At 40.3% G+C, this 26,623-nt stretch overlaps 1 long non-coding RNA gene across 1 annotated transcript in view; it reads left to right on the top strand.

The window, feature by feature from the left end:
* Positions 1-26,412, top strand: part of LOC130910238 (uncharacterized) — a 32,250-nt gene extending 5,838 nt beyond the window's left edge. Inside the window, exon 3 of the long non-coding RNA XR_009061843.1 lies at positions 25,445-26,412. This is a non-coding gene — a long non-coding RNA (uncharacterized LOC130910238). The remainder of the gene's footprint in view (positions 1-25,444) is intronic.
* Positions 26,413-26,623: the final 211 nt, after the last annotated feature.

Raw genomic sequence — 26,623 nt, 5'->3', positions numbered from 1 at the left:
TCATGAACATGTTTTGCTGTCTCCCCGCCGCCATAATAGAACACCTACAGTGGGGCAAATAAGTATTTAGTCAACCACTAATTGTGCAAGTTCTCCCACTTGAAAATATTAGAGAGGCCTGTAATTGTCACCATTGGTAAACCTCAACCATGAGAGACAGAATGTGGGGAAAAAACCCAGAAAATCAAATTGTTTGATCTTTAAAGAATTTATTTGCAAGTCATGGTGGAAAATAAGTATTTGGTCAATACCAAAAGTTCATCTCAATACTTTGTTATGTACCCTTTCTTGGAAATAAAGGAGACCAAATGTTTTCTGTAACTCTTCACAAGCTTTTCCATACTGTAGCTGGTATTTTGGCCCATTCCTCCATGCAGATCTCATGTAGAGCAGTGATATTTTGGGGTTGTCGCTGGGCAACGTGGACTTTCAACTCCCTCCACAGATTTTCTATGGGGTTGAGATCTGGAGACTGGCTAGGCCACTCCCGGACCTTGAAATGCTTCTTACGAAGCCACTCCTTTGTTGCCCTGGCTGTGTGTTTGGGATCATTGTTATGCTGACAGACCCAGCCACTTCTCATCTTCAATGACCTTGCTGATGGAAGGAGATTTTCACTCAAAATCTCTCGATACATGGCCCCATTCTTTCTTTCCCTTACACAGATCAGGCGTCCTGGTCCCTTTGCAGAAAAAACAGCCCCAAAGCATGATGTTTCCACTCCCATGCTTCTCAGTGGGTATGGTGTTCTTCGGATGCAATTCAGTATTCTTTCTCCTCCAAACATGAGAACCTGTGTTTCTACCAAAAAGTTCTATTTCAGTTTCATCTGACCATAACACATTCTCCCAGTCATCTTCTGAATCATCCAAATGCTCTCTTGCGAAGCGCAGACGGGCCTGGACGTGTACTGGCTTCAGAAGGGGGACACGTCTGCCAGTGCAGGATTTGAGTCCCTGGCGGCGCATTGTTACTGATAGCAGCCTTTGTTACTGTGTTCCCAGCTCTCTGTAGGTCATTCACTAGGTCCCCCCGTGTGGTTCTGGGATTTTTGCTCACCGTTCTTGTTATCATTTTGACGCCACGGGGTGAGATCTTGCATGGAGCCCCAGATCGAGGGAGATTATCAGTGGTCTTGTATGTCTTCCATTTTCTAATAATTGCTCCCACAGTTGATTTCTTTACACCAAGCGTTTTACCTATTGCAGATTCAGTCTTCCCAGCCTGGTGCAGGTCTACAATTTTGTCTCTGGTGTCCTTCGACAGCTCTTTGGTCTTGGCCATAGTGGAGTTTGGAGTGTGACTGACTGAGATTGTGGACAGGTGTCTTTTATACCGATAATGAGTTAAAACAGGTGCCATTAATACAGGTAACGAGTGGAGCCTCGTTAGACCTCTTTGACAGCCCGAAATCTTGTTTGTTTGTAGGTGAGCAAATACTTATTTTCCACTCTAATTTGGAAATAATTTCTTTAAAAATCAAGCGATGTGATTTTCAGTTTTTTTTTTTTTTTCCACATTCTGTCCCTCATGGTTGAGGTTTACCCATGTTGACAATTACAGGCATCTCTAATATTTTCAAGTAGGAGAACTTGCACAGTTGGTGGTTGACTAAATACTTATTTGCCCCACTGTATAACCGAAACCACTGGAACAAATAAGATCCTCAGTACACCCTGCGGTGAGTGACTTTCAGCGCCACGATCATGTATATTTCAAATGGCAATCAATATTTTTGATAAATGTCTAATCTGTTCCAATTGCTTTGCTTTAAAAAGATGGATGACAGACTGATGTGTCAGTTTTTTCAGTCTACATGTATTGAAAAAAAAAAAAAAAAAAAAAATATATATATATATATATATATATATATATATATATATATATATATATATATATATATATATATGAATAACCTTACTTTTCTAAAACTAAGAGACATATCTGATATATACCCACACACGAACACAGAAACTTAATGCTTAAAGTACATTTTACTTTTTGTGGCATGGCAGTGTTTATGTATCTGATCGCCCTAAGGCCATCTGAGCAGTAACAATTTTATGCTGGAAAAAAAGCTGTGAACAATGCCCAAGGCCTTTGTGCTTTCTCCCTGTGCTCAAGTTCATCTTTCCCACTGTTTGGCAGAACAACATGCAGGTCAAACTCATTGAGTGCTGCTCATGTTATTCCCTTCTACAGTCAAAGCTGCTTCAGTAAAATTAATAACAGTAGAATATGGTGCCATATTATGAAACGGGTGACTAAGATATAAAATTGAGTTTGTGTTAACATTTTAATATTGATTGGGTTTCATAAAATATGCTGTTCATAATCAAGAGACGGAATATTGTGCTTCGTTTTTTTTAATAGCAAAACTGTTCAACTTCACTTATTTGCTTGCTTGCTGCTACAGTGGTTGTGAAGTGCCTCAACTTTTGAATTTTCAAGTTACTCCAATACTTGCAGAATTCCCATAGCATGCCAAACAAGCCACATCATCCAGATGTAAGTTAAAGCTCTCACTACAAGCTGTCCAAAATACCTCATTGTTATGATTGAAGCGTTTGGCTGCACACTTATGGAAATCCATGTTTTTCAATGAAACACTTATAATCAAGTGAGTTCCTTGATTATCTTGCTACCAAACAAACCAAAAAGAGATTCAATCATGCAGCAATTCCCTCCCCTGATGAAGTTCTTTGGCTCCTTTTCTCAATTTGCCTCTGAGGATGAGCCTCTTAATGTCCTGGACTAATCTCCTTCCTGTCCAAAACTTCTGTTTCTCTGCAGTGCTCTGCCCACTCCATCTCGTTTGCCTTTCCGAGCTGCTCCTACACATCATTAATTCATAAGATGCAGCACCGAATACACTAAGTGAGTGATACACTTGAGACAGTAGCACAGCCGAAAGTTATGCGGGTTATACTTATATTCTTTTTGGTTTTTCTTTTTCTGAATAGCAGATTAATAGATGGATCAGAAACATGAACACGATTATCACCCACAAGCAGAGTAACTAAGGCTCATGGCCCAAATTTCACATAATGAAAAATCATTTTTTCCACTGCATTTGACTGCAAGCCACAGGTGTCTTACTTAATATGGGATATTTACAAGAGAGGGGTTGCACAAACACATTTTAAAATAAGTAAATGATTTACCAACCAGATTCAACGCATCGTTGCGTCTTCCTCATTCACTTGGGGGACAAACACAAGTTCCACTTGTGTTATTTGAGGCAGTCTGTAAACATAAAAACACATGCACACACACATAAATATGTATAATAGCAGGGTTTCCCCTACAATAAAAGATTGTGGTGCACCGCCACGCCTTGCCAGCTAGTTTTTTTTTTTTTAAGATTTAAAGATGCATTATAATTTATAATTTGTATAATTTAAAGTGACGTCTAAATTAATATATATCTCATTATTTAAACACCAGTGTTTGTCAACGATGACGATAACAAAAATTGTCAACGAACTTTTTTTTTTCATGACAATGACAAGATGATAACGAGCTATAAACTTGTTTTGGAAGACTAAAACATAAGACGAATGCCAGTTTTCGTCGGACGAAACGAGACGAAAATGCGCCATAGTTTCAGCCACATGTGACATTTTATGTGTAGTAAGCATTGTAGTTGTATCACACATGTGACGTGCTGCACCCACCCCATCTCACCAGTGTCTTTTTTTTATTTATTTATTTATTTTATTTATTTTTTTTACATTGAGTTCGTGGCATCCAGGTGTGGGTATAGTAAACTGAAAATGATGTACTGTCTGAGTGTACTATCACTAAGTTCATCCTTGTAGACGAGACAGTAATATGTGCTTGTCTGTCATTGTTCATTCAAAATAGTTGGAAACCTTTGTGTATTTATATTGGGAATAAAAAATTTAAATTTTACAGACAAAAACATTTTTAGTAAACGTCGACTAAAGCTGGACGAAATTAGCCTTGAGTTCTTGTCAACAAAATCTAGACAAAGACACATTTTGAGATGACAAAAATATGACAAATACAAAAAAGTACTATCACTCAAAAGTCTAAGAGGAAATTAAAAAGGGCTGCCAAAAACAACTGTTTGCACAATATGCCATAAGTCATATGAAATGGAACATTAAATACAAATTGTTCCTTTACACGCTTTATTTTCAAAATCACATCGATTCTCCTGTTGTAAGCTTGTGCCTGACAATGTCGGCGCGGAGTTGGAAATCGGGGGGGGAAATCCACAAAAAGCAAACTAATGAATGTAATTCTGCTTTTAAGCCAGTGAAAATGACCTAAATATGGACAATGATGTAACGTTTAAAGCCTGAGTTATGCTACTGCGTTGCGGTGACGGCGTAGCGATGATGTAGACCCTATGGTGTCAATGCGCATTCGATAGTTCCGCAGCAAGGGAACGCGTTGCTTTGTAATTCACTGCCAAGCCACTTTAGGGGTTGTTGTGTTTGTACGGTTTTGGGGGACTCTTGTCGATGTCCTCTAGTTTGCTTCTGGTTACACAACAATGCCAACGGAAATGGAACCCTTGAATGTGGATCTTCAGCTCATCAACATTGAACAATAAATGTTGAGGCGCAGGCGCCGCAGGAGACTGTTGCGGAGGGTGTATGTCCGACTGTTGATGCCGCACAGAGACTGGTAGTCACATTACGAATTCAAGCATCGGGTGGAAGCCAGCAAGCTGCGTTGTCCAGCGTTTTGCCCGATTTCTTTGCTGTGTCCTACAACCAGCCAGTGACAAGCCATAGCAGATTTCTGGCGGCTATGGAACTTCCCAAACTGTGTTGGAAGCCTTGATGGTAAACACGTTATCATAAAAGCACCGAGGCACTCTCAATCAGTGATGATGTATCGTGTGTGAACTGTCTGTTGTTGAAAATTTAAAACATCAAAACAACTCTTTTGACACCAAGCCTGTGCTTTATTCTTCATATACTTGAAGTGTAAAATGTAAATAAGTCAGACTGACAGCAAACATATGTACACAACTAATGATAAGTGCACCAACTAAGTGAGAATAAACTGGCAGTTTTTGGCCAACTGTGTCACAGCTTCGTGTGGCCATTCGCTTTCGAACACACACATACTTGTCTCTGAGGTTCTTCCATTTTTTTATGCAATCCCTGACCTCCAGCCCCGTATTTTCAGCAATGTCCTTCCATGAATTGATTGCCAGATTTATAATGTCTTGACAAAACATTGTAGAGGTTGTTGTTAGGGCTGCAGCTATCAAATATTTTAGTAATAGAGGAATCGACTGGGAATCCTATCGATTAATCGAGTAATCGGATAAAACATATATATTTTTGGGTAAAGAGCAATTATAAATATACGAAAAAACAAGACATTTCATCTAATATTGAACCATTTTCAGTCAATCAATGTCTTTATTTTCGATGTACATTGTTGAAAACAGCCAACAATTGCCTCTCAGATGTGACTAGAATTAAAAAAAGACCAATTCACTGGTTTCCCTCAAAAAACTTTTAGATATTATAAAATATATTTCTTAGCTAAAAATGCCATTACGCTTGATAACACGTATCACTTAAAAGTTAGGTGTTTTTCCCACATGTTTCAATTGAATTTCCATTTGTGTCAAGCCATTTTTAAGTTCTAGTTATGTCCCGATAGGATTTTGAGTTTTTGCAGTGTTCATAATAAATGTATTGTAAGATATCAGGTTATAATATGGCGGGGATATTTACATGCGTTCCTGAATGCACCGTGTGACGTGCGGGGGTGAGGGAGGAGCGGGAGCGCAAGAGACGTGCCTTCCTGTTGTTGTTGTCATTCCACAAGTTCACAAAAAAGAAATAATTGCCACCTAACGAAGCGGGTGACTCTTTGTCAACGTTACAGGATGATACCTGCTGTATTGGAGCATATTAGGGACCAGTACTTCTTGGTGTTTTATCCAGCAATGACTACTGAGCTAAAATTTGCAGTTAGCTTTATCATATTTTCATTTTACACCCTCATCACTCTACAGCGCTATGTTTTCACAGATTAAATAAAGCCTGTATGTAAGACACGTTAGCCACGCATCGACAGTGGTCATAATTAATAGAAACTTAGCCCTCCGCAGGGCTAACGTTACGTGAGCGAGTGACAGTAATGTTAATCTTATTTATTAGAGCAGAAAAGTGTACTGCTTTAAGATGGCGGCTGTTTACTAACACCGCTGACTTTCGCATCTAGTTCAACATACATGTGATATCTGAGACGCATCAGATGCTACCTGCTACCACCGTAGCATCATGCGTGCTAGTTTTTAGCAACATCGGCGTAGTTTGGAGTGGCTGTCGGCTGCAGAAAGGTTTTTTAAATATTTTTTTATTGCTTCTCCCTCCATGCTCGTGACATCAGCGCGTTGTCCCGCATTAAAAGTAGTCCGGGCAAAACGTGATGCTTAGAGCTAAAATTACTGTGATCAGTTTTTAAATTCGAGTTGCTCGAGAATTCGTTTCAGCTCTAGTTGTCGTACTTGTGGACCACTTCGATAATACTCTCGTCGGCTTGGTCCATTTTTGCGTGTAGCACATCAATATTTGAAAATGGCGGTGATTTCACGCTGAACCGGAAACAACAGTCTGAGCGGACCAATCACAGTCCATTTGCGTCACGTTACCACGTGTTGACGTGACGCCCAGTCAGGATTCTGTGGAGGTGCATGTTAGGCTACGGCGGAGGGTCTTAAATCTGCCTTGACGGCGTAGGTCTGTCGCGGAAGCTTAACTCGCCCTGTCAATGGCGTGTCTATGTCCCCGAATAGTAGTGTCCTAGCATTGCATTTGTTCGTTACTGACGTCACGTAGCAGCCTTTAGTCCGAAATGGTATTAGTGTGTCTTTTACAAAATTTGTTTTATAAGGTTTTCAAAGTTTATTTCAGAATAATAGAACGTTGAATCGACAAAAAATGTGTTTATGGAACATTTATACAGTTTTACAACTAGGAGTGGGAACCTCTTGGTACCTCACCGTATGATACGATTTGTGATACAAAGCTCACGATAACAATGATTTGACGATATAGCGATACAACGATTTTCGATACATTGGTCAGGAAATCATTCTAGGATATTCTACAAACTAATAAACAGAAAAACAAGCTTTTGCTGTGAATTGGAATGAGTTTATCACTAGTAGACGTCCAATTCATTTGAAGTGGGAGGGATTGCAGCAAATGAACTGTTCATTCGTTGCCATCCCTCCCACATTAAATGGATTGAATGTCTATGGCCGTCAGTGGCAGCCAATGCCAGGCAATGAGTAATTTTGGGCCATTTAAGGTCATTTACCTGTTGATTTTCAGTTACTTCCTGTTAAATTTGGGGTATTTTATGGGTCACTTGCTGTTTATTTTGCATTACAGAACATGAAGTGACTTGGGAATCACCCAAATGAATAGGCACTGATAGGCAATGACTCAAACTCAACAGCCCTAAAATAAAAAGTAAATGACCTGTAAATGCATCGAAAACTGGACCGAATGACTGTGATTGCTCTGGTTTTGAATGAACAAACGTTCCCAGTCTAAATGGTTTGTGTGTCGAGCACTGTCAATGGCAGCCTTTTTTTAAATGTTTTTAAAAAATTTTTTAATTGACACCTTTTTAAAACGGTATCTCGATTCTTGACAGGAACATATCGATAACCATGTATCACCATTTCGATATTTTGTCACAACCCTATTTACAACTATGATGACAATAAAGGGCTATTCTATTTAATTAAAAAATGTCATTTTGGAAAGTTTTCACCAAGTGAAACATTTGTTTGCAATTTCTCCCCAAATCTGTCTGGGTGACTTCTGACTGGGTGACTTTGCTCCACTCATACACTTTTCTAATGAGCTTATTGGCCTGGTCATGACTTTGTCTCCTTGGGGTCTTTTAATGTTAACACCTTTTCAAAGCATATGAATATCCGACCAGAAAAGTGGAGGGCTTTTAAGAGCCCTCAGACGGAGCGATTGATGCCACTTCCATTTCCCATGATGGGAAATAATGCGAAGCAAGATTATTACCCTTTTATAATTGTCATATTTTGTTTATTTATTAGTTAACAGGATTGTCGTAAAACACGTTTTATAATTCCTATCAAACTGAGAAGGGAATTCCAAAGCAGAAGCTCAAGAAATTTGCTGTAGATTAGCTCTTCATCATTCTTCTTCAATAGGTCTTCAAGTACAACTCTGCCCCAGCAATTTTCTGGCACAAAGTATAACTGAAGGCACAGAACTCAATTTCCTGCACACTGATAAAAATAAATAAAAGCAAATGGGGAGGAAAAAAGTCAAAAAGTCAATATAGCGGGGGCGTGAATTATGAATCACAACATAGTGAGAGAACATTGCCACGTATTGCTTGTTTCTTTTGTAGAACTCCATCCATGAATGTTCTAACTATATTTCATAACCAACACAAACCTTATTATTTAATGTGTGAAAATATTCACACTTCGATACAAGGGCGTAGGTTTGATTAGGGACGGTAGGGACATAACACTACCAACTTTTCAGGACGCTCCAATTGTCCCCACCAACTTTTAAGTAGCCTTATTTGCATTATACAATGAGTTCAGCTATCAAGGTAATTTAGATTGTCTTCCCGTGTGGTGTTAGGATAGAATTGACCCTACCATTATTAACTCATTTGCCCCCCAAAACGTATAAATACGTTTTATTTTTAATTGTTTCAGTGTCCCAAACACTTACAGAATTTATAAATATTTTACGTTTTTTTTTTTTCACAATCTCTGAGTTCTGATTCAACTTAGCTCCAAAGCACAACGCTGAAAATCCATTTTAATGCAATAAAACTGACCACTGGAGGGCAGTAGCGCATTTGGTAAGACTCACATCCCCGATTCAACGGAGCGAAAAAACGGCCGGGCCGCACGGCCGGGGCGCCGGAGGAAGACAACTGAATGGACGTCCAGGATAACAGGCGCTGGACGACCGAGCAGAACGACCAGGACCACCAGTGCAGCGGATGATGCCGTTGAGTCCGTGCTGCTTGCCGAGCAGAGACAGGCGACAATGAGGGAAAAGTTTACCCCGACTGTCTGGGCCACAACAGCGTAATCTCTGTTAGTTATGTGTAAATAAACTGTTACTTTGTTATCAAAAGCTCTTTCTCATGTTGTTTGTTATTTTGTAAAACGAAACCCTTATTCAGATGTTTGGGATGTAACTAAAGCAAAAAATAGCTCTGTTGAAGTCGGTTATGTTTGAAATGTATGCTTTCACAAAAAGCTCACTTTGTTTTTTCATCAGAAATTGGAAAACTGCTCAAACTAATCTTTTTCCATTCTTTAGAAATCAGCATTAGAAAATAGCTATGAACTTATTTTTTTCCTGCTGAAAGAAGAGAGCCTAATATTTCTTTTGGTGGGTTTCATGCTTATAGAGCAATAGAACAGAATTTTCTGTGGGCCTTGCAAAATCGGTCAAAATCCAGTGAGCGAAGGTGGTTGCACCGGTGAAAATGGCTGGGAGTGTATGGGTTAAGTGAATTACTTTCATTATGTTCAGACTTACATTTACCCCTTTTCACTTGCTGAATGTGCCGGTCCATTTTTTCCCCACAAACCCACGTTTGATTGGATGATGACTAGAACCCCCACATTCATACAATCCCGACTGAAATACATGTCAATATGCCGCCTCCTCCGCCCCCTTTAAAAAGGAGGGATATTACAAGTTTTCGTTTTTTTGGCCAGCAGCAGCAGCCACTGTAAGTAATGTAAAAAGATGTCAATGTTTTGGAGGTGGGGAACATGCCACTAATTTTGCTACTGAAAGTCCGACCTGCATCAGAGTTAGCATAACATTAAACTGTGTGAACTTGCTAACCTGTAAAACTCAAGCTGTTTAGGTGTTTTCCTGTATGATTTATATTGTTAATGTTAAGTTTTAATTTAATTATGTGCATTTATTCATGATTAAAATGTATTTTTCTGCATCATTTAAAAAATATATATTTTTATTTGCAGCATATGCACATTTTTAACCCCCCACACCCCCCCCCAAAAAAACACAAGCACTACCACTCCAAATTTCCTTTATATGAAGCAAGCATTTTGAAACATCTACCTATGAAAATATATATATATTTTTTCATTTTTATGTAGGAACCAGCTATGTTTTAGAAATGTACCCAATCTGTTTGGTCTTATTAATGTCCCGCCCCCAGCAAAAAGTGTACATCCTATGCTGTTATAGCGTCCCTACCAGTGTTGCGACCAAAGCTACGCCCTTGCTTTGATACACTTCACTATAAAAGTTGTTACATTTTAGCAGTAAACAAATACAGCAATAAGATGCAACATTCACGGCTTCGGATGACTCTACAAACAGTTCCCAGATTTTTAACTTGGCAACTTGTTAAAGGAGAGTTACAGTAAAAAGCCCTAATTTGGCTCTATTTTTCTGATGAGTGCCTTATCAGCTTATCATAGACTCTCAGACGGAAAAGTCAAATTTTGGGACATTCTTCGAAATTTGGCAATGGGGCTGGAAGTCCTCAGATTCTGGCTCGTCCTCCATGTGGTTATGCAGTTTTGCAGAGCACATGCTGGTTCTCAGAGGAGCCAGACCTTTGTTGGCTCATACATGCCGGACTTTGGACAGAGCAACTCTGGCAAGCTACTTGTCTTGGTGCCACAATATTGAGTGCATCTTTAGAAATGTGTGCTCTGAAAGCGAGCGACTCGTCATTACTGTCAAGTCAGGACGAAACACAGATTAGTCTGTTGAGTTGTTCAAGGGGATTGAGTGGCTGCTTGGGAAAGAGAAGCTGATGAGGAAGTGACTTGACCCTGGCATTTCTTCTGATTGCAAGCAAGGGTGGTTGGATTTATATTCAGCAGATCAGACCCCTACCCGTAGGGCTCACTATTTCTGCCTGGAATATTGATTATTGTTGATCATTCACTGTTAAATTTTCCCTTTGAGGTTTTCCACTCCAGCAAAAATCAAAACCCTGAATTTAAACCTAAAACAACCGCACAGCTTTGCCTTAATGATGGCTTAATGTATACAAACAATGCAGATCATGATTCACTCTTTCAATGCCATTGACGATGATAAATGTCCAATCATGCACTTCTCATCCTTTGTGAATTTAAATGAGTTTGTCACCAGCAGACGTTAATGAGTTGATAATGTAACTGCTGTATATTTAAGTTGGTTTTAATGTTGTTGTTCTGATTACATAGTTTTCGGACTACAAATTGCAGGGGGTGTGACTTATGTGTGAATTTATGAACACATTATTACATTTTACATGTTGGCAGATTTGTTTAACAGTGACACCTAGGATGAAGATTACATTGGATTTAGTGATTTGGAGTGACTGATGGTTTGCTAAACTTGTTGGGAAGTTTTTAATGCTATAGTTATCTGACTAAGCTATGTTATGTTAACATACCGGACAAGTTCTCAGGTCGTTGTTAATGCGTCATGTAACGTTAGCATACTTATTCAGCCTGTTGTTCTCTAGTCTATTTTTATTCTACATTCCCTTTCTAGATGACATGTCTGTCCTTGGTGTTGTATTTTATCAAATACAGGTAGTCCCCGGCAGGGCTGTCAACAGACTTGCAGGGGCCCGAGGATAAGAGACCATTATAGGGCCCACCACACCCCTTCTACTGGCTTTTAACGACAGCATACGCACTTCTTTTAATGCTTTGCAAGCAACGACAGTGTGAATTTTCAAATTATTTGAGATGGACAGTTAAATTTAACAGACCCTAATGTGATGTGACACAATATAAAACAATTTCCATCTATTATCCCATGTAGGCTAAAATACAATACAACTGAGAGTGCTATGTCTGCCTGCTAAGCAACAAAATGGTATAACTAAGCATCCTGTGCCTGCCCCCTCCACATCCCTGGGGTTATCATGCCCTCAAACAGTGATGCGCCTAGATTTTTGGTCAGCAGTTGTTTATAACATCAGTGAAATCCAGTTTTTGAGCAAGCTCACTTTTAATGGAGAGCATGGCTAGGTTGTTTACAAGTTCGTTTGTGCCGTTTCGGTGAAGGATTCGTATTAGCGTTTGTATAATACACAGTGGGTTGCAAACCCAAGATAAATCCAGCTGCCAGACCCAAGTCTGTTCAGCCTTGCGCACCTGCTCCCCAAAGACTAACGTATATCCCTGATCCCGATCACCTTCTCTCTCCTCGGCTCCACGCGAGCAGCATGTCTTGTCATACCGCTGCTCAATAGGCTACAAGCGGCCGGTGACGGACTCTAATCAGGCTGTGGTCACGGTGATCGCGAATGTAAACCGTTCAGTTTTTTTCTCGTTCAACTCTATGATCTCCATCTTTTTCTTTTCCTTTCTGCGCACCCGATTTATGCCGACTTTCCCTGTTTAGAGTTTATAACAATTGCCACGTTTACATGGAGCCAAATATTCCAATTACAATCGGAATATTTGTTCAAACCGAATAAATGTGTTCCATAAAAACACCTCATTCGGAATGAACAGGCCCAAACCGAATGGAATTTCATTCCGATTCACAGGGGTGGAATATTCCTTTTCCCAAACCGATTAGAAGTAAAATTATATCATGTAAACTGGGAAGCGGAATGGTGTCTGGTTGCGTTCTTTCTGCACATGCTCCGTACTGACGTGGTGACGTCACTTGGTGACGTAAGTAACGTCACTTGCAACATAGCTTCCAAGCACAGCGCACCTAATTGGAGTTCGGCGGAAAGATTGTATTTAATTCAAACTTTAAAAGAATTGAATAGAATTGCTCGCTTAGACGGGCGTAAAACGAGGAACAGTGAACTATTTAAAAAAGTTCACGAGAGGTTACACGAAGTCGGAATAGATTGGAGCGTTGACCAGATTAGAAACCGGTGGAAAACCGGCTACTACAAGGAAAAAGAGCAAAACAGCAGAAGCGGATACGACCCCACAAACACAACAAGTGGGTTAAAGTTACAGCAGCACTCCGACGATCGATCTCCATGTTTTGCAACGTGACGCTTTGTTTTGATTAATCTGCGCATGTCAGACGGCAGTTGTCAAACGTCCTTTCGGAATAAAGGCAGTCACATGTAAACGCTGGATCGGAATAGATGAAGTGACATGTAAACAGCTGATCTGAAATTTCCATTCGGAATGATTTGAATCGGTATGAATAAAAGTCAGCATGTAAACGTGGCTAATGACCGATTTTAATTTCCTGCTTCAGGGCACGTACGTAGTGTAGTCTTGAGTCCGCCAGAGTGGGGTCCAACCAGAGGGGGTTGGGAGGGGGGGCATTGTGCAATAAAATGAATATTTGAAACATTTAATATGTTTTTAAGTATATAACAAGTAGAACATAATATTTAATCGCTCAGTGATTTAAATAAAAAAGAGATGTGAAAGTAAAGTAAAATACATTAAAGGTCATTCAGGGGCCCCTGTGGTCCCTCCCCCCCGTCGACAGGCTAATAACAGGCGTTTTAGCTCATTTCAATTTTATTTAAAAGGGCTATTTATTTTACCATTTGTTTATATTTTGCAAATGTAATGTAGTATTTATATTGTATATTTTTTATGTTTAACTTTAGTTCCTATGTGAATATTAGTTCCTACTTGTTTGGTTGTGGTAGGAGGGTTTTGTATTGAACAGGGGGCCCTGTTGGTTATTATAATAGCAGAGAAGACAACTATAAATCAACAAAGACAAGTCAACTGTGCCCTGATCTACCACTCAAGAGATCTGATGGAGTCAAAAAGTTGGTTATGATTGCATATTGTTTGAAAATCGACCGGATCCACCGTATTTTTACACGAGTGACTTCCGGTCCGCCAAATCCTAGCTACCGGTAGTAGTATTGACGCAGGAGGGTCGCGTCTCGCGTTAAATAATAAACTCTGCCGTTCTTTTTCGCGTGCGTCGCGTTGAGCCGCTTCTGGGACGCATCTAACACGCGGCCGCACTGCGACCGGTGTGCATTGGCTGATAGACTTTAACGCCCGCGTTTCACTGCCTCCTCGCGGCGGCCACGTTGTCGCACCGTTGACATTTCTTACTGTCCTACCGTGTTGGTCCTCATTATAGTAGAGAAGATGGAGTAAATATAATCTACACAAAGAAACTACAAAAAACACAAATCCCAATGACAAAGATTTTAACATGTATTTTACAAATGAAATGCCTCAATGAAACATTTTTTTCCCTTATGAACGGTTTTCAAAAGCTTTATTGGTGGATTTAAAGCGAAGTTAAAGCGCCACGCAGAAATTAATAAAATCCATATTATTTTGAAAAAAAGACCGGATTCACCGTATTTTTACATGAGTGACTTCTGGTCTGCCCGATCCTATCTAGTAGTATTGACGCGTCAGATAATAAACTCTGCCGTTGGTTTCGTGTGCGGTGCGTTGAACGGCTTCTAGGACGCGTCTAAAACATGACTGCACCGCGGTTGGAGTGCACATGCTGCTTGACTTTAATGGCTGCGTTTCACTGCGTTGACACGATGGCAATGCTGACGCTCCGTGCCTTGTGTATTACTGGGGTTAAAGTCTGAAAAATCCGGTAAAACACATTTTCGAGGCTCCAAAGTTTAAAAATAACATGCAATTATTACCTAAAATGAAAAATGTATATCAAGCTAATACTGAAATAAAGATATAACAATGCTCAGCTAAAACAAGACCAGAAAAAACAATAGCTCAACAAGTAATCCCCAAAAATCTTTTGGTGTGAATATTTTTGACTGCAACATCTTCCTCTATATTAATCTGAGTCTTGAGCCCTGCCCTTTAATTACACGGGGATTATTCCTCAACATAATCTTTTCAATTGAGGTGTGACATTTCTCATGTATTATCAGACACGACTTGCATGCCAAAGAGGGGGAAGGAGTGAGCTTTATTGAAAACACAACATCTTTCTCTTATGAATGATTATAATTCAGCCACAGGAGAGGTTTAAATTTAGCCGTTGTTGGTATGCAAATGAACTGTCCGATTGCTGTATAATGCAGTAAGTGCTCATAATAAGCGCCTAAAACAATTCCCGTGAGTGCTTTGAGCTTGTGAAGAGTTCCCAAATGGGAATTAATCAATACGCACTAGATAGATGAGCCGTATAGCATTACCATTTTCACTTACCCAAGTGTCCCAACTTTATCTTCTATTTCATTTCATAAACTGTATTGTAGCCTTTAAAATGTCTTAATAAGGATGATTGTCGTTTTTTAAGGGCTTGTATACAAACTGTAGAGTCTGTTGGAATTTGACCTTTTCGCCAGATTGCCAGAAGTACGCCAAACAAGTCGCCGGAACTGTGCTAGCGCAATTCCAACGAAGCCAACAACCAAGCCAAAAGGCCAAACTCCATTGACCTTAGTTTTAACTCCTTGTACTGACTTCATTTTAAGGGCTGGAAGAAGGCCTTGAAACACAAGATGACAATTTACAGTGGGGCAAATAAGGATTTAATCAACCACTAATTGTGCAAGTTCTCCCACTTGAAAATATTAGAGAGGCCTGTAATTGTCAACATGGGTAACCCTCAACCATGAGAGACAGAATGTGGAAAAAAACAGAAAATCACATTATTTGATTTTTAAAGAATTTATTTGCAAATCATGGTGAAAAATAAGTATTTGATCAATACTAAAAGTACATCTCAATACTTTGTTATGTACTCTTTGTTGGCAATAACGGAGGCCAAACGTTTTCTGTAACTCTTCACAAACTTTTCACACACACTGTTGCTGGTATTTTGGCCCATTCCTCCATGCAGATCTCCTCTAGAGCAGTGATGTTTTGGGGCTGTCGTTGGGCAACACAGACTTTCAACTCCCTGCACAGATTTTCTATGGGGTTGAGATCTGGAGACTGGCTAGGCCACTCCAGGAACTTGAAATGCTTACGAAGCCACGCCTTTGTTGCCCTGGCTGTGTGTTTGGGATCGTTGTCTTGCTGAAAGACCCAGCCGCATCTCATCTTCAATGCCCTTGCTGATGGAAGGAGATTTTCACTCAAAATCTCTCGATACATGGCCCCATTCATTCTTTGCTTTACACGGATCAGTCGTCCTGGTCCCTTTGCAGAAAAACAGCCCCAAAGCATGATGTTTCCACCCCCATGCTTCACAGTGGGTATGATGCAATTCAGTATTCTTTTTCCTCCAAACACGAGAACCTGTGTTTCTACCAAAAATTTCGGTTTCCTCTGACCATAACACATTCTCCCAGTCCTCTTCTGAATCATCCAAATGCTCTCTAGCAAACCGCAGACGGGCCTGGACGTGTACTGGCTTCAGCAGGGGGACACGTCTGGCAGTGCAGGATTTGAGTCCCTGGTGGCGCATTGTGTTACTGATAGTAGCCTTTGTTACTGTGGTCCCAGCTCTCTGTAGGTCATTCACTAGGTCCCCCCGTGTGTTTCTGGGATTTTTGCTCACCGTTCTTATCATTTTGACACCACGGGGTGAGACCTTGCATGGAGCCCCAGATCGAGGGAGATCATCAGTGGTATTGTATGTCTTCCATTTTCTAATAATTGCTTCCACAGTTGATTTCTTTACACCAAGCGAAGAGTTACAGAAAACGTTTGGCCTCCGTTATTGCCAACAAAGGGTACATAACAAAGTATTGAGATGAACTTTTGGTATTGACCAAATACTTATTTTCCACCTTTTTTTGCAAATAAATTATATAAAAATCAAACAATGTGATTTTCTTTTTTTTCCCCATATTCTGTTTCTCATGGTTGAGGTTTACCCTTGTTGACAATTACAGGCCTCTCTAATCTTTTCAAGCAGGAGAACTTGCACAATTGGTGGTCGACTAAATACTTATTAGCCCCACTGTATTCCAAGTAGATAGCAATCAGACAGTAAGGCAAAAACAGCAAACGGACCCAGACGAAGAGGAAGGCTGGATCCAGGGTAAACAAAAGATTCCCGAGCAAAATGACAGCTATCAGTTAACCATTCAGTCTTTTAAAGTGCCTGTGACAGCATAAAAAAAATCTTAAATAGCATTATTATGTGAATTAGCTTCATATTTTGAGACAATTCGACTATATACACCAATTTGTCAAAGCACAGATGATGAGAAATTAGTCTTTTAATCTGCCGTTTAGATCCGCCTATCGTTATAGCTCTCTAGCATCCCCAGCTGGATGATGACGTTGGCAGGGTTACGATTTCATTTTATTTAGAATTCAGCCCATTGAGGGGGAAGATTCGGAACGAGGAAAATACGACATAGAAAAGCAAAATCCCATAATTGTTTCAATATCTCCAATATTTTGATAGGATATGCTTTTCATCTAAGTATTTTTCGCCAATTGCTAAATAAATAGTATGGTCATGACAAAAAGTCTTGTGCCAAATGGAATATGAAATATTAAAAATGGATTTCTTCAGTACAACAGGGCCACATATTCGTCTTATTCTTGCCTTTTGAAAACGAAAAGTCCCACAAAACTACCCTGACGCATGTCACATACGACGGCGGGGTTGATTGTCTTCACCGATCGGCTGGCCCTGGGTGGCAACCAAGTTACGGGCAGGCGATGCTTGTCACTGGGAATGAATATCGAAAATAGCCCATTCTCGGTGGACAAACTGGCCGACTTCAGAGCAGGGGGCTGCTCGTGGCCAAGCTGAGAAAAATGTATTCTCGGCGGGCACGTGAATAGGACCAAGGGGGTGGAAGTGACCATGGTGTGTGTCGTCGGCCGAGTGGCCTTCTCATTGTACAAGGAGCATTGTCACCCACAAAATGCAAGCCACCCTTATTAAAACGTGTGCCTTGATCTCAGTATTTGACATAATATAACCCATGTAGCTTACTCATCTCGCATCGGTCCCAAAGTTGTCGGACTTGTTTTGGCCATTATCCGCAGTGAACCGGAACTTTTTGAAACCCAAAAAGGCTCAAACGTCTCTCCCTGGTGCAGCAACAAAAGCCTGAAGCACATATGGGCTGGCGTGATGCAAAAAATTAAATAATTCTTAAAATCAGCTGAATCCGCAGTCGTTCTGCATACTATAGTATTGGCCGTATACCGAAGATGATTATCCCGCTGACGTCACATTTGAGTTCGTCGTCAATCCAGGAAGACACTCATTTTCATGGCGTGGGATTAAAAAAACAATTCAAAAAATATATCGATTGCTTCCACACACATCCAAGCAGTCCATTTCATTCAGGAGCATAAAATACCGCGTGAAATGAAAAAAACATGGTGGCAAATACACAAGAGTGTGTAACATATTTTCTGAAACATTTTTCTTATAGAAATTAAAAATATTGGTATATAAGTCGTTGTTCTGCCTTTGGCAATATGTGTTAAAGTGTATTATTTACCATTGTATTGAAACGCATGCCTTTTAGTTTTTAAGGTGCTTTCACGCTCAAGTGGGGGCGCCCTTGCGCTTCCTCACGCGAAGAACGCTCTCACGTGAAGAAGAGCACACTTACACGCGAAGAAGTGCAGCTACAAAGCATCCGAGTGAGCGAGTTAGTGAGAGAGGGAAACACTGCTACAAGCCTACGTTCTATGTTCATGTTTGTAAAATATTGTTGGAATTCACCTCCCCGGCCAAGCCGCGCGGAAACGGCTACAGCCCGTGCGCCGACCGGGAAGGCGGAAATTCCGCGCGTTCACCTCTTGTGTTAACCCTTTGTACTGACTCCATGTTCCAAAAGTTTGAAGAAGGCTCACCGAAAACAGGTTGACAAATTATTCGTCAACAATGGTCAAAAACAAGGCAAAAAAACAGAAAACGGCGGAACAAGTCTGGATCCAAAACAATGCTACATAGAAAATGTTTCAGAGCAGCAAAATCTGTGTTATCTCAGTGTCCAGTGTTTTTTAAGTCCGTGGTGGAGTAGGCCGGGCCGAAGGTGTGTCCAGGCGTTGCTTTTGGGACCTTCCCTATGTGGCCGGTTTTGGGCGGTTTAGGTTCGTGCGCGGATGGGACGTGGTTGCCACAGCGACCAACGCTGGTCTTGACGTCCCAAGCGCCCGCTATCAACTTTGTTATCCAGGCTGTCACTAGTTGTTTTGGGACAAAGAGCGCTGGTCTTTGTCCTGATTGCCAGAGTTGGTGCGTCAATCTTGCTCGTGACGCACACGTTGGGCTTCTGTGATAAGATGGCATTGTGTATCTATTCTGCTTCTTTAAACTATGGTGTGCTATTTATTTTATATTAGGTGTGTTAGAGTAGTGCAGTCCTACAGTAAATATGAGAAATGATACTATTCCCTGATTAATTATATTACGTGTGTTCGAGTAATGCAAACAGTTAGACGGTGCCTACGAGAAACGGTACCATTTTTCCATCTGCCCCTCAGGAGCCCCGATAAGGTGATTCACTTTACTGTGTTCAAGGGCATGCGGTGAAGTCTGCCTAAACTTTAGTTAGTTGAATGTATTAGACTAATACAAACAATTACATGGTGTGTGCAAGAACGGTACCTATTCCCTTCAATATCTAAAGAGGCAACGCCTGTATGTATCATCTTTTGTGTTGTTGTAGTGTACTTCCACTCACGATCGGACCCTTAAATCCAGTTGTGTAGTGGTTTGAACGATGTGCTAATGCTAGCGAACGCATGCTAACCGTTTGTGTTATTACTGTATAAGCAGCTAATCATTGCCTGGACAATAACTGGCTTCAGCAGGGGGACACGTCTGGCAGTGCAGGATTTGAGTCCCTGGCGGCGCATTGTGTTACTGATAGTAGCCTTTGTTACTGTGGTCCCAGCTCTCTGTAGGTCATTCACTAGGTACCCCCGTGTGGTTCTGGGATTTTTTCTCACCGTTCTTATTATTTTAACGCCACGGGGTGAGATCTTTCATGGAGCCCCAGAACAAGGGAGATTATCAGTGGTCTTGTATGTCTTCCATTTTCTAATAATTGCTTCCACAGTTGATTTCTTTACACCAAGCGAAGAGTGAAGAGTTACAGAAAACGTTTTGCCTCCTTTATTGCCAACAAAGGGTACATAACAAAGTATTTCCACTCATGATCGGACCCTTAAATCCAATTGTGTACTGGTTTGAACGATGTGCTAATGCTAGAGAACGCATGCTAACCGTTTGTGTTATTACTGTATAAGCAGCTAATCATCGCTGATTCACGTTGATGCGAACCTGTTTGTTATTGGGGACGAAATTGATTTGTTTCATTTCTATTTTTAGTTTCACTCTTCGATTGATGGCTAAATAAAGTCAGCAAATTATACCAACGTCTTCTGCATCGTCATTTGGGAGTTTAGCTAGCTGCATAGCCAGGACTGAGCCTTAGCGTCTCGGTGAGGACAGTGCAGTCGTATTCCCTCCCGATGCAGTTATCTCCACCTTGCAATGAATGCAAGTCGCTTTGTTGTAATTTTTCCTCGTGAAGTGAAGACACACTTTCGAGCATTTGAATGTACGTGCTTTCATTGTTATGTTTACGGCTGTAATGCTCACGCTAAACCATCATTTTCATTTTCACCCTCTTTCCTGGTGAAGTTTAGCCAAACTTTGGAGCGAGTGGTTCTTGGTGCCATGCTAGTTTGATGCGTCTGGACAACAAGACACGTCACGTCACGTTATGGCGCAATACGCGTCTTTAGGAATCGTTAAAGGGATCGTTAAGGCTTTTTCATTGTGATGTCGAGGCCTTGAAACACTAGGAACCGGTTCGGAATTGGAATCTGATTTCGATTCCCATCCCTAGGAAAAAGGGTGTGTTTGGGCGTTGTTTAGGGTTATTGTCTGTTGTGGATTGGGCAAGAGTGTTTTGGCGTTACTGTTGTCTGGGCAACGAGAGTTGAGGATTTTGCCAGGATACTACTCCCTTCAAAGTCGTTGGCATGCTCGCTATTTTTATCAACCCTTCTAGACTTTTTTTTTTTTCTTTTTTTCCCCCCTTCCTCCGCACTTAATTCACTTACAAATAATCACAATATTACCACAAGACACTTGTAAACAAAGGATGCATGGCACTAACTAGGTGTATTCACACTGTGTTATTCCATGAAAACATGTCACTCTTGTCAAAAAGGTGTGCGCTGGAGTCTCCCTTTGATTTAAATGTTCAGCTAAAGTAATTGACTGATTTAATTAAATTGTATGGCTAATTGAAAACATTGTTCGGAGAATCAGATTGGCCCGGGTCAGAACTAATTACCAGTAGATTGAGGGAAATTGTGGTTTATTGGAATAAAAATTATTATTAGTCTTTTTGTTGCAGTACAGTATATGCCAGCTGAGAGTCCAAATAATAAGCAGTCATTGATTCGTATTTCTTTATGGTTTGACTTCCTGGGAAGAAAACTGTTAGGTCTAAACTCACTTTTGTCATTAATTATAGACCTAGACAGGGAGAAGACCTGGATAAGGATCAGACTAGGAACGGAGATATGCTGACGGCCGTCAGGACAAAAGTTGATGCGAAGCGCGTGGCTCACAACAAGCTTATCTGCCTTTCCCCCTGAGGAGCGCAGCCTTTTATTGACAAAGTGAGAAAGTTTCAACATACATGTGTGAGTTTCAAATCTTGAGAAAAGAATGCGGGCAGTTATTTGTCTTCTCATTGTGTTGAAACTTTATGGTCAGCAATAGAAACCTAAAACAGGAAATCTGCCCTTCTGGGTCATGCTGGTATCTGTCCTTCAGTTGAATGTGACCTTCCGCGACACATTCTTTCTTTTGTAAGGCCTTAAGACTGTTAAATAAGACTGTAGCTATAACTATTAGTTTTAAACACACATTATTAACCTTAGCATGCAAAAGCATTAGAGCACATCTTACAAAAACGATTAATTTAAATAATAATGAAGTAAAATAATAGTGCAGTTGTGCCCTGTTGAAAGTTGGTTCTTCCTCTTTGCCCTTAAAAAACAAAACAAAACAAAAAAAAAACAAAAAAACAACAACTGTTGCTTCAGATATTGCTTAGTATTTCTTCATTTCTTTTGTAGTCTAAATAGGGCATCTTGGGATATAACATTAGGTCCATGTGTCAGTGCCTTTTCTTTTCGGAGAGCTGAATTGGAAAATCTGAATGGCAAAAAAGAAACATGAGTATTTGTGTCCCAGGTGCACTGCAGGAAATGAAAAATGAAAAAAAGATGAAATGAGAAGAAGCACTTGTCATTCCTGATAGGAAATGAATGCAATGTTTCTTCAACATTGTTTTTAACAATGAACTGACACAATATTGCTTATTCTACATTTCTTCACTGTTGTCCTTCAACCATAACACATTGTTTAATGGTGTTCAACCACGAATCGACACACTATGAACGTTTAATTGACGTTGTTTCACAATATCGATGTTTATTCAATGTTTAAATCACGTTTTGGGTGTGATGTCCAGGCTCAAGACTACACCTTGAACTGGTCTCCAGAAGAAATCGCTCCTTCAGCAAAGCATATTTAAATGCATACGTACTTTTTTCTGCAGGATGCTGGCCATTTCTCCAGTAATTTCATTGATCTTTCAAGAGAGACTTTAAATACAAGTACCAAATGTACAGCAAAAAGTCTATTTTCCTCTTTCACCAAGAAAAAAAACCACTTTTATGAGTAGAGTAGAACAAAACACCAAGGTTTTTGTCAAAAGGAACATGTCAAACAGAACCAAGACTTTGATGCTTATTCATTCTTTTGTCAAGCCCTAAACTATATAGAACAATAACAACATTTAGAAAGTGCTTTTGATGGCAGTTTTCAAAGCATTACTTGCTTATGCTTTGGTTTAGGATCTCTAGCTTTTGAGAAGACCCGCTCACATGGTGTGTGTGTGTGTGTGTGGGGGGGGGGGGGGGGGGTTGTATTATATGTGTGTATTTCTAACTATATTGAATATCTAAGCATATGTTCTTATCTAGTGTATAACAATGTGAATTCCATCCCATCCCGTCCACCGCTAAATCTGAGGTCAGAAGCTTTAGCATGGGAAGCCTACACTTCCCTCTCCCCAGCCACCTAATTTATGAAATTAAAGTGATAATGACATTCTCTCTGCTGACTTTAGGCATATGCCGGATTGAGATTTGGCGGTTTATCCTTGAGCAAAAATACCGCGGTGTCACGGTACCACGGTATTGCAATTATAGCTCTAAAATGTGTAATTTTGAGATGTATGGGTTGATTTTATTTATTTTTTGCCCATTGAACAGGATTTGTTTTTCACAGCATATTTGCAAATTGGAACATGGATGTAGTAACAAAAAATAAACTGAAATATTTTAAATAAAACTAAAATAGAATTTATAGACTATACCACAGTCACAGCTGAAGCTGCTCAAGATTGGATCAAAAAAAATAATTATTTGCCATAAAAAAGTAAATAAATAAATTTTAAAAAACCTTACAAACTGAATAAAATTCTGTATATTGTTTGCATACTATCCTCATTAAAAATATAAAAACCTATAAACTTTTGGATGGTTTTAGTTAAAGCACTTTTTTTTTTTTCATCTGTGTGATTTTGACAAAGATCAGATCACATTTGATGGTGATTTTATGCAGAAATGTGAGAAATTCCAAAAGGTTCAGATACGTTTTCATACCCCTGAATATATTTCAGGTACTTCACTGACTTTAAAGCTCCATCCCAACATTTTTATAGACTTGCTCATTTTCTACATATTTCTCTCTGTCCAAGTTATGATGCAGGAATGTGAGCATGTTCGCCTTTTCTGTGTTAGGTTTTTGAAACTAGCCGTCTTGGCATGCTAACTAGCCACATTATCTGCCTTGTTAACAAGCTTACATTATAGGATTTGTTTTACCATCACTAGACACACTAAACACGCTGAACTCTCGTAGCTAGTGGGAAATGTTCATGGCAGCGTTTACTTAAATTTTGTGTATGGTGACGGATGATGGTCACGTAAATGTGAAATCATGTTTGAGGTGTTGCCCCCCAGCTTGCAACCACCCTCACCAAGCATGTCTTGCACGCCGGCTGTCCTTCCTCCTCTAATCTGCGGCCGTCTGTTTCTTTTTGGTAGCCAAAGTACAGGTATTAGCGCCTTTGTTTTTTTGGATGGGAGGGGAAGCTCAGGTGAACTTTTGCCACTTTCAGCCATTGTGTCAACTCTAGTCTACAGCACAGACAGAATAGCGTCACTGACAGACACAGGAACAACCGGAGGGGAGGGGGCTGCTCCAAGCATTTTCTAGCTGCATTTTTGGGACAAAAAAAAGCTAATACCGTACTTCATTATCACGGAAAATGTGTTTTTGAAAACATGACGTTTTCATACCACCGTAAACCTTGAAACCGGTAACCGGCACATGCCTACTTGTAAATGACAAATGTTCGTACTATGCCGCTCGCGAGAATTCCTCCTCTCGAAGAACCCATGAATACAAGTTATTCTGCCACTTTTTATTGCGTTCCCACCGATTGAGCCAGCCTGAGCTGGGTGGGCTACCATCAAGTTTGAATTTTCTTGTTGGAACAGTGTGATTCGCTGACACGTCTGTGACATTCGAGACCTGGTCTACAGTGTTCACGTGATTTTTAGCTGACCGGACACCATTTTCGGAAGACTGCTTTGACACGCTGCAGTTTAATTTGGTTGAATCAGATTGGAGTGTACCATCATAGCATTTTAATTGCAACATGCCGGCCATGTTCATGATGTATGCAGTGCAGTTCAAGATGAATTGAATCCTAAAATGCTCAACAAAATTGCAATTTGAAGAGTTGCAAGAATAACCATCAAAGCATTGGAAGACTTAACATGTTCACTTTGCATTTAAGGAGGAAATGCCTTCTGGTTTGATATCGGCGTTGCTATCATTTTTCACTCAAAATAGAGGAGAGTCCTAATCTCCAGTTGACAGCTGCATCTTGCCGCCCCCACAAGGCACTCTGCTGAATGTTAACACGTGATATGAGGTATAAGCAACAAGTCCTATTTTTGCATGGTACTCTAGGCTTCGTAGGAATGTAATGTTTATTCATGTGAAAATTACGGCTCGGTTGCATTTCACTCATATTATCATTGCTGTTGAATGAACATGTCCTATTTTTTTTCCACACAATTGATTGCTTGTTAACTGCATGAATCAGGCTCATTGAAACAATCATCTACCATTAGCTATATAAAAATGAAGATTTTTGCAATGTATCCCTTTGCAATAAATTCAGGTTCCTATCGTTATAAGGTATCAGGCAGCAGTGAAGTGTTTAGTTTCTACTATTGTTACTTGCACTATATAAGACTCCATTTACCCGTTTGTGTTTCCATTAACGGGTTTGCAGCTGCATCATTGATCTTAATAGCATCCCGGCAGGACAAAGCGTCACCACTGGACAAGGACAGAAGCGGAGGACGACCAGCATTTTGTTTGTTGTCTGAAATACAAAGTGCAGTAGCGATACCCTTTCAGCACTGCTGGTCTCTTGTATTTTTCAGTTTATCAACAAGATTCTCTGGAAGGATTCCAAGCAACCTTTTGTACAAGGGAGGACTCAACCCTTCTTGTATTGGAACACACGAGCTGTCTTTTTTTGTTGGCCTTCCCGGAAGATTGCCCTCGCTAAAATTCAGAGCAGCGGTGACTGTTTGTGTTTAAATCAGAGGACAATTTGAGCAAAAGGACCACTAGTTGCTATTTGTTCTCTGAAGTGGAGTTTTTGGATGGGCCCTGCTGGCAATCTCTGTCCTAGATACTGGAGTTTCTTTTGCCTTGGCATCGCTCTGCTGTTTTTATTCTCCCCCACCCTCCCATAAACTCAAATAAACAGAGGAGACTAGCAAGAGAAATCTGTTAACATTCTTCAGCTTTCTTGGATTCTGTATTTTATTGCTTTTTGTTTTGAAATGCTCTTTGTGAGTTACGCCAAGGCTTTCAGTTTTTCTTTACTGTGAATATCAATTTTTACATCAACTTTGTGAATGTAACAGTTGGAGCCGGGCGGTATACCGAAAATTTACCGTACCGTAAATTCTTCACGATGACTGACGTAATTTTGACCATGTCGGTAAATTTGTTAATTTAATAAAACAAGAAAATAGTCTTTTCATCCAGCTTTGACTCTGTGTTGTTCGGCTATGTTAATTCCCCTTTAAGAAAGCTGTCAGTGTACTTATGTACAAAGTCATGTGGTTATCAGGAAATCAGGCGCCCGGTAGGCTAACGCGAGCGGCTAAGGCTACAAGCAAACGTGATTGAGTTGGGCTCAAGGGGGCTCCAAACTTTGAACCGACATTAAGTAGACTCTTGGTGGCCTCCAAACGGGCTTTCGCAATTTAAGGCAAGGGTGCTTTCAGTGCTTTCTGCTGGCAGCCAGGCCACAGGCTAACGCTAGCGGCTAAGGCTATAAATGAACGTGATGGTGTTGGATCGCGGCTCTCACCTTGTCAAAACAGTGGAACTTCATGAGTGGATTTGGCATGGACTGCATCTAGCATTCAGTATGTCACATTATTTTGTATATCTGTGTGTGTGTTTTCTGATAGCTTTTATAATGGTAAAGCATTCAGCATAAACTTTATGCCTTCACTGTTGGATTATACTCTGAAAGTATAATCCAACAGTGAAGGCTATAATATAATCGTTTAATAGCCACAGCTTTTTTTCTGTATGTGCTT

The sequence above is a fragment of the Corythoichthys intestinalis genome, chromosome 22 (assembly GCF_030265065.1).
Source record: "Corythoichthys intestinalis isolate RoL2023-P3 chromosome 22, ASM3026506v1, whole genome shotgun sequence".
Taxonomy (NCBI): domain Eukaryota; kingdom Metazoa; phylum Chordata; class Actinopteri; order Syngnathiformes; family Syngnathidae; genus Corythoichthys; species Corythoichthys intestinalis.
Note: the sequence above shows the minus strand (reverse complement) of the source record. Positions and strands in the feature narration are given on the sequence as shown.